Below are 6,397 nucleotides of genomic sequence, written 5' to 3' on the forward strand. Positions count from 1 at the left end.
AAAGTGCTGGGATTGCAGGCATAAGCCACTGTGCCCAGACATTAGGCTGTTCTTACATTGCTATAAAGAAGTACCCGAGACTGGATAACGTATAAAGAAAAGAGTTTAATTGGTTCACAGTTCTGTAGGCTGTACAGGAAGCAAGGCAACAGCATCTGCTCCTCTTCTAGGGAGGCCTCAGGGAGCTTTTACTCATTGTAGAAGGTGAAGTGAGAGCAGGCTTGTCACATGGCAAAAGTAAGACCAAGACAGTGAGTGATGGGGGTAGGGGTTGGGAGGGGAGCGGTGCCACATACTTTGAAACAACCGGATCGAGAGAACTCACTATGGTGAGGACAGCACCAAGCCATGAGGGATCTGCTCCCATGACCCCAATACCTCCCATCAGGCTCCACTTCCAATACTGGGGATTATAGCTGAACATGAGATTTGGAGAGGACGTCTAAACTGTATCAGTAAGGTTTCCAGACAAAATACAGAACACCTTGTTAAATCTGAATTTCAGATAAACAGCAAATAATTTTAGTACAGGCTGAGTATCCCTTATCCAAATGCTTGGAACCAGAAGTGTTTTGGATTTCAGATTATTTTGTTAGGGATATTCAACTTGTATAAGTATATCTCAAATATTACCAAATGTTGAGTGCTACTTTGTTAACCAGATTATTTGATTAACGAGAACACTCCATTCCCTAACTTCACCAAATAATACTTTACTGTATGTTCTCTGATGCAACCTATAAGGCAGATTGTTATTCAAGCCCTGAAAGTTCCAGTACCTTCTTACAGATGACTTTGTAGTAATACAGGTAAGAGAAGAAAGGCTATGATTCTAAAGGAATAGGGGAGGGGCCTAAGGTCAGAAGAGTGGGGACTGGTCCCTCTTATTTCATAACATAGATTCTTCTGCTGCCCAGCTCTGAGATTCAGATAGGCTTAGCTCCTGCTCTAGATCTCACCTGCCCTTTCATTAATGGACAGCATCATGCCCCCGCCCCATGACCTAAGGACCACCATTCTGTTTAAGTATATTAAGGTTTTGTTTTCGTTGTTGTTTAAAACAAGGTGTTGCCCAGGTGCAGGGTCTCATGCCTGTAATCCCAACACTTTGGGAAGCCAAGGTGGGAGAATTGTTTGAGCCCAGGAGTTCAAGACCAGCCTGGGGAACATAGTGAGACTGCCATTCCTACAGAAAATTTAAAAATTCACTTGAGGTCAGGAGTTCAAGACTAACCTGGCCAACATGGTGGAACCCCGACTCTACTAAAAAAAAAAAAATACGAAATTTAGCTGGTCGCCATGGTGCACGCCTATAGTCCCAGCTACTCGGCAGGCTGAGGCAGGAGAATTGCTTGAATCTGGGAGACGGAGGTTGCAGTGAGCCGAGATCGCGCCACTGTACTCTAGCCTGGGTGACAGAGCGAGTCTCTGTCAAAAAAAGAAAAAAAGAAAGAAAAGAAAAGAAAAAGGAAGGAAGGAAGGAAACTCAACTCAAGCCCCACCTGAGAGCACCAGCCTGAACAATATGCTACAGTGAAGAATGGCCTGGAAATGCCCCTGATACTGTATGGCGGGGCCCTAATTGGCTGAGCCTCCGCTAGAGATGGGGCAAGACTTCAGGCATCTGCCCAGGCAGACCAAGAAGGGAAATTCAGAGCAAAGGCTTGAGGGGAGTGAAAAAACGGGTTTTCTTAGATTGGGGGAATCACATGGGATAGAGGTTGCTCCAAAAGCCTTGAGCAAACCTTAGTGCCAATTGTGGTTGGCCTTGCAGAGTTAAACATAGCAGCAATTACTACAAATTATTGTATATGCACCAATCCAAAGACAGACTTTGTATTCACATCTGGTAGATGAGAAAGTCATCATCATTATTCCAGTCAAATATCAAAGGCAGCAATATACAGTATACATTGCATAGTACCTTTATTTATTTTTTATTTTATTTTAGACAGAGTCTTACTCTGTCACTCAGGCTGGAGTAGTCACTCACGCTGAACCTTCCAGGTTCAAGCGATTCTCGATTCTCGTGCCTCAGCCTCCTGAGTAGCTGGGACTACAGGCGTGAACCACCACACCTGGCTAATTTTTGTATTTTTAGTAGAGACGGGGTTTCATCATGTTGGCCAGGCTGGTCTCGAACTCCTGGCCTCAAGTGATCCATCCACCCTGGCTTCCCAAAGTGCTGAGATTATAGGGATGAGCTACCGCTCCTGGCCGAGTTTTCAACATCAAAGTTGTGTAGGCATCTACACAACTTGTGTAGGTGGCGATTTCTGCACTCATTTCATTTAAGCATCGTTTCAGAGACTTTAGATAATGCAAAAAATTAAAACAGTTTATGATGCCCTAATGGAACTCCGGATGTTATTCCTGTGTAAATGAACTAACCCAGCCAGCCAAGGGCAGCAGGCCTAGTGGACTGGCCACAGGACACCAGTTCTGTCCTCAGGTGCACAAGAATTATCTGTGTCTGCTTGCATCATTTACTTTTTAGGAAAAGGTGGCCCTCAGGGGCCAGGGGAATTAATGAGTTAATGCCTACAATCTCTAGGAACAACTTTCTCCAGATAAGGTCTCATTATCGTTAATTGTTATTATTATTGTTATTAACCCAACTCCTAGGAAAAGCTGCCACAGCTTTGTTAACGACCTCAGGTAAGGGGTTTAATTAACACCTCCTCTGAGTGCTGAGGCCTCAGGCACCATGTTACCGCCCCCACACCCAGGCTCCACCTCCTCTGAGCTCCGCCCATAGGTCTCTCCACCCCCGGATCCTGCCGTTTCCTACCTGAGCTGCTTTATCGTTCTCACACCTGCCAACCCCTTCCCCTTCCATTCCAGCCCCATGGCTTCCCCTCCCCCAAAATCTCACCTGCCCCTCACATACTTCCATTTGAATTTCCCATCCCCTTTCCCCAGTTACCTACTCCCCCCAAACAGTTCTCACGAGCTAAGTCTTTGGGGGATCATGAAAGTGAAGAGTGGGTCCCTTGAGCCCCGCCATTCCCCCTTGCAAGCCCCCTTCCCTGCACTGTTTCCCAGCACTTCTATCCCATCTCATCTCCATGAGAGCTGCAGGGATTGTTCCTCAGGTGGTGAGGCCAGTTGGGTTGGTTGGCTGGTTTAGGGTTACAGAGCTTGGCACCAACTACCAGGCCCGTGCAGCTGCCTTCTTTAATTAATTAATTCCAATTTTTTTTAAAAACCATCTCAATTGAACCTCAGTGCGTGCCTCTGGGGCATATGTCACATCAATTACAGACAACAATTAAGCTTGCTGCTTAAAAGGATTTGTGAGTCTCTTTAAAGACTCAAACACCATTCGGGCCTCGCTGCCTTAGATCCTTAGATCACTCTACTGGAGACAGAGCCTGAGGCAGAACCCCCAAAGGATGAACTGAGGGCTGCAACAGTCTGCTCTGAGATAGGAGGATAGGGAATTCTCTGGCTGCTGGTCTTTGCCCACACTACCTAACCCCAGGGTTCCCTTCTACCTTTGCTTAGGGATCCAGGAAGCGAAGCTATTGCAGGTGGGTGGTGGCCTCACTTCTCTAGGATAAGACCAATTTCTCCAAAATTCAGAAGTCCACCTCTTCATTGTCCTACTCAACTGTCCTGCATGGATAAGGATGAATCTCAGGCCCTCTAAAAATAGGATGGGTATTCAGTTGACGTGTCCTTTTTTCCAGCAGTAGAGATGGTATATACAGGATATACATTTTCATCCCAGTGGTTGGAATTAGGCAAATGGTTAAAGATGTTGCTCGAGGGCACAGATGAATTTTTTTTTTTTTAGATGGAGTTTCGCTTTTGTTTCCAAGGCTGGAGTGCAATAGCATAATCTTAGCTCACTGCAACCTCTGCCTCCTGGGTTCAAGCGATTCTTCTGCCTCAGCCTCCTGAGGAGCTGGGACTACAGGTGCATGCCACCACACCCAGCTAGTTTTTTGCTTTGTTTTGTTTTTCGTAGAGACGGGGGTTTCACCATGTTGACCAGGCTGGCCTCGAACTTCCGAGCTCAGGTGATCCACCCGCCTTGGCCTCCCAGAGTGCTGGGATTATAGGCGTGAGCCACCGCGTATGGCACAGAGATGATTTCTTAATGGTCCTTCATTCCCACTTTGTGTCACACTTGGTAGCTGCTCAGGGAAAGTTTACAGATTGTTGAAGACGAGGAGGGGAAAGAGTTTGCATGCAGTTACAAATATTTTTCCAGGTGCAAAGCAAGTAGGCAGAAATGGGACTGGCCCAAAACCTTAGTCTTATTAACATTGCTCTCTACTCAACTGGAATTTAAAAAATATCAGTAGACCAGGTAAACATGCCTTTCCTTATCTATTTAACTCAGGTATTTATTGCGTATGTGAGTTGACACTAAATCACTTTGTCCTTTTATGTTTGCCAGAATCGTGGCTGTCCATTTGAGTCCAAACTTTCAGAGGGCAGAGACCACATCTGCTCAGTTTGCTTTGTATGGTATCCAGCAAAGGGCTGCAGTAGGGTGTCATAGAGAAGTGTTGGACTTGGACCTTGGAGACCCATGTTTTAGTTCTTGCTGCGTGGCCCTTAAAATCCAGACTGCATTTTTATTTGCTGTTAAAAACAAAACAAAACACAGCAAGGGGCCAGGTGCAGTGGATCACTCCTGCCTGTAATCCTAGCACTTTGGGAGGCTGAGGCAGGCAGATCCCTTGAGCCCAGGAATTCGAGACCAGCTTGGGCAACACGGCAAAACTCTGTCTCTACTAAAATATTAAAAAAAAAAAAAATTGAAGTGGGAGGATCACCTGAGCCTGGGGAGGTCGAGGCTGCAGTGAGCTGTGATCGTGTCACAGGACTCCAGTCTGGGCAACAGAATGAGATCCCATCTCATTAAAACAAAAACAAAAACAAAAACAAAAAAAAAACAGGGGCCAGATCTCCCAGCACTTTGGGAGGCTGAGGCAGGAGGACAGCTTCAGCTCAGGAGTTGGAGACCAGCCTGGTCACATAGTGAGACCTCGCCTATACTAAAAATGAAAAGAATTAGCCAGACATGGTGGTATGTGCCTGTAGTCCCAGCTACTTGGGAGGCTGAGGTGGGATCACCTGAGCCCAAGAGGTCAAGGCTACAGTGAGCTACGATCATGCCACTGCATTCCAGCTTGAGTGACAGAGCAAGACCCTGTCTCAAAGAAAAAAAAAAAAAAGAAAGGAAACAAACCAAAACCAAACAGTGGAAAAGAGTGGGAACAACATTTTCTGTCCTTCCTTCTCAGGATTGAGAGAAGGATTAAATGAAGCAATGCAGAAGAAAGATGTGTAGAAATTGCCACATAAATATGTTTTTCTAACACTATAAAATGCATTTTTTGTAGGCTTTTTGTTTGTTCGTTTGTTTTGAGATGGAGTCTCACTCTCTTGCCCAGGCTGTAGTGCAGTGGCGTGATCTCAGCTCACTGCAACCTCCACCTCCCGGGTTCAATTGATTCTCCTGCCTCAGCCTCCTGAGTAGCTGGGACTACAGGCGCCCGCCACCACGCTGGCTAATTTTTTGTATTTTTAGTAGAGACAGGGTTTCACCGCGTGGGCCAGGATGGTCTCGATCTCCTGACCTCGTGATCTGCCTGCCTTGGCCTCCCAAAGTGCTGGATTACAGGTGTGAGCCACCGCGCCCGGCCCATAAAATGCATTTTGATGTTAACACCAGAGTAGTCAAAATTCAAATTCTGAGATGTTTCACATGGAGAAGCTGATGTACAGAGACCAGAGCTTCTGGCTGCAGTCCAGGATTGCTGCAATGCTCGCTTTGAGGACATGGGGGCGGTATTAGGGTAGAAGAAAACTCTAGCTAAAACCAAACTTTAGACCTATGTGACACTGGCTATCCCAGTGGCTTCCTTATCACTACAGCTGCACTTACATATCTGGCCTCTTAGTACATACTCTTTTGTTCTTCCAGGCATCCTGACATTTTATTTTATTTTATTTTATTTTATTTATTTATTTATTTATTTTTTATTGAGGCGGAGTTTCACTCTTGTTGCCCAGGCTGGAGTACAGTGGCATAATCTCAGCTCACTGCAAGGGCCTCCCAGGTTCAAGCGATTCTCCTGTCTCAGCCTCCTGAAGTAGCTGAGATTACAGGTGCCCGCCACCAGGCCTGGCTAATTTTTTTGTATTTTTAGTAGAAATGGGGTTTCTTTCTTTTTTTCTTTCTTTCTATTTATTTATTTATTTATTTGAGATGGAGTCTTGCTCTGTCGCCCAGGCTGGAGTGCAGTGATACGACCTTGGCTTACTGCAACATTGTCTCTCGGGTTCAAGTGATTCTCCTGCCTCAGCCACCCAAGTAGCTAGGATTACAGGTGTGTGCCACCACACCCGGCTAATTTTTGTATTTTTAGTAGAGATG

The sequence above is a fragment of the Mandrillus leucophaeus genome, unplaced genomic scaffold, assembly GCF_000951045.1.
Source record: "Mandrillus leucophaeus isolate KB7577 unplaced genomic scaffold, Mleu.le_1.0 Scaffold59, whole genome shotgun sequence".
Classification (NCBI taxonomy): domain Eukaryota; kingdom Metazoa; phylum Chordata; class Mammalia; order Primates; family Cercopithecidae; genus Mandrillus; species Mandrillus leucophaeus.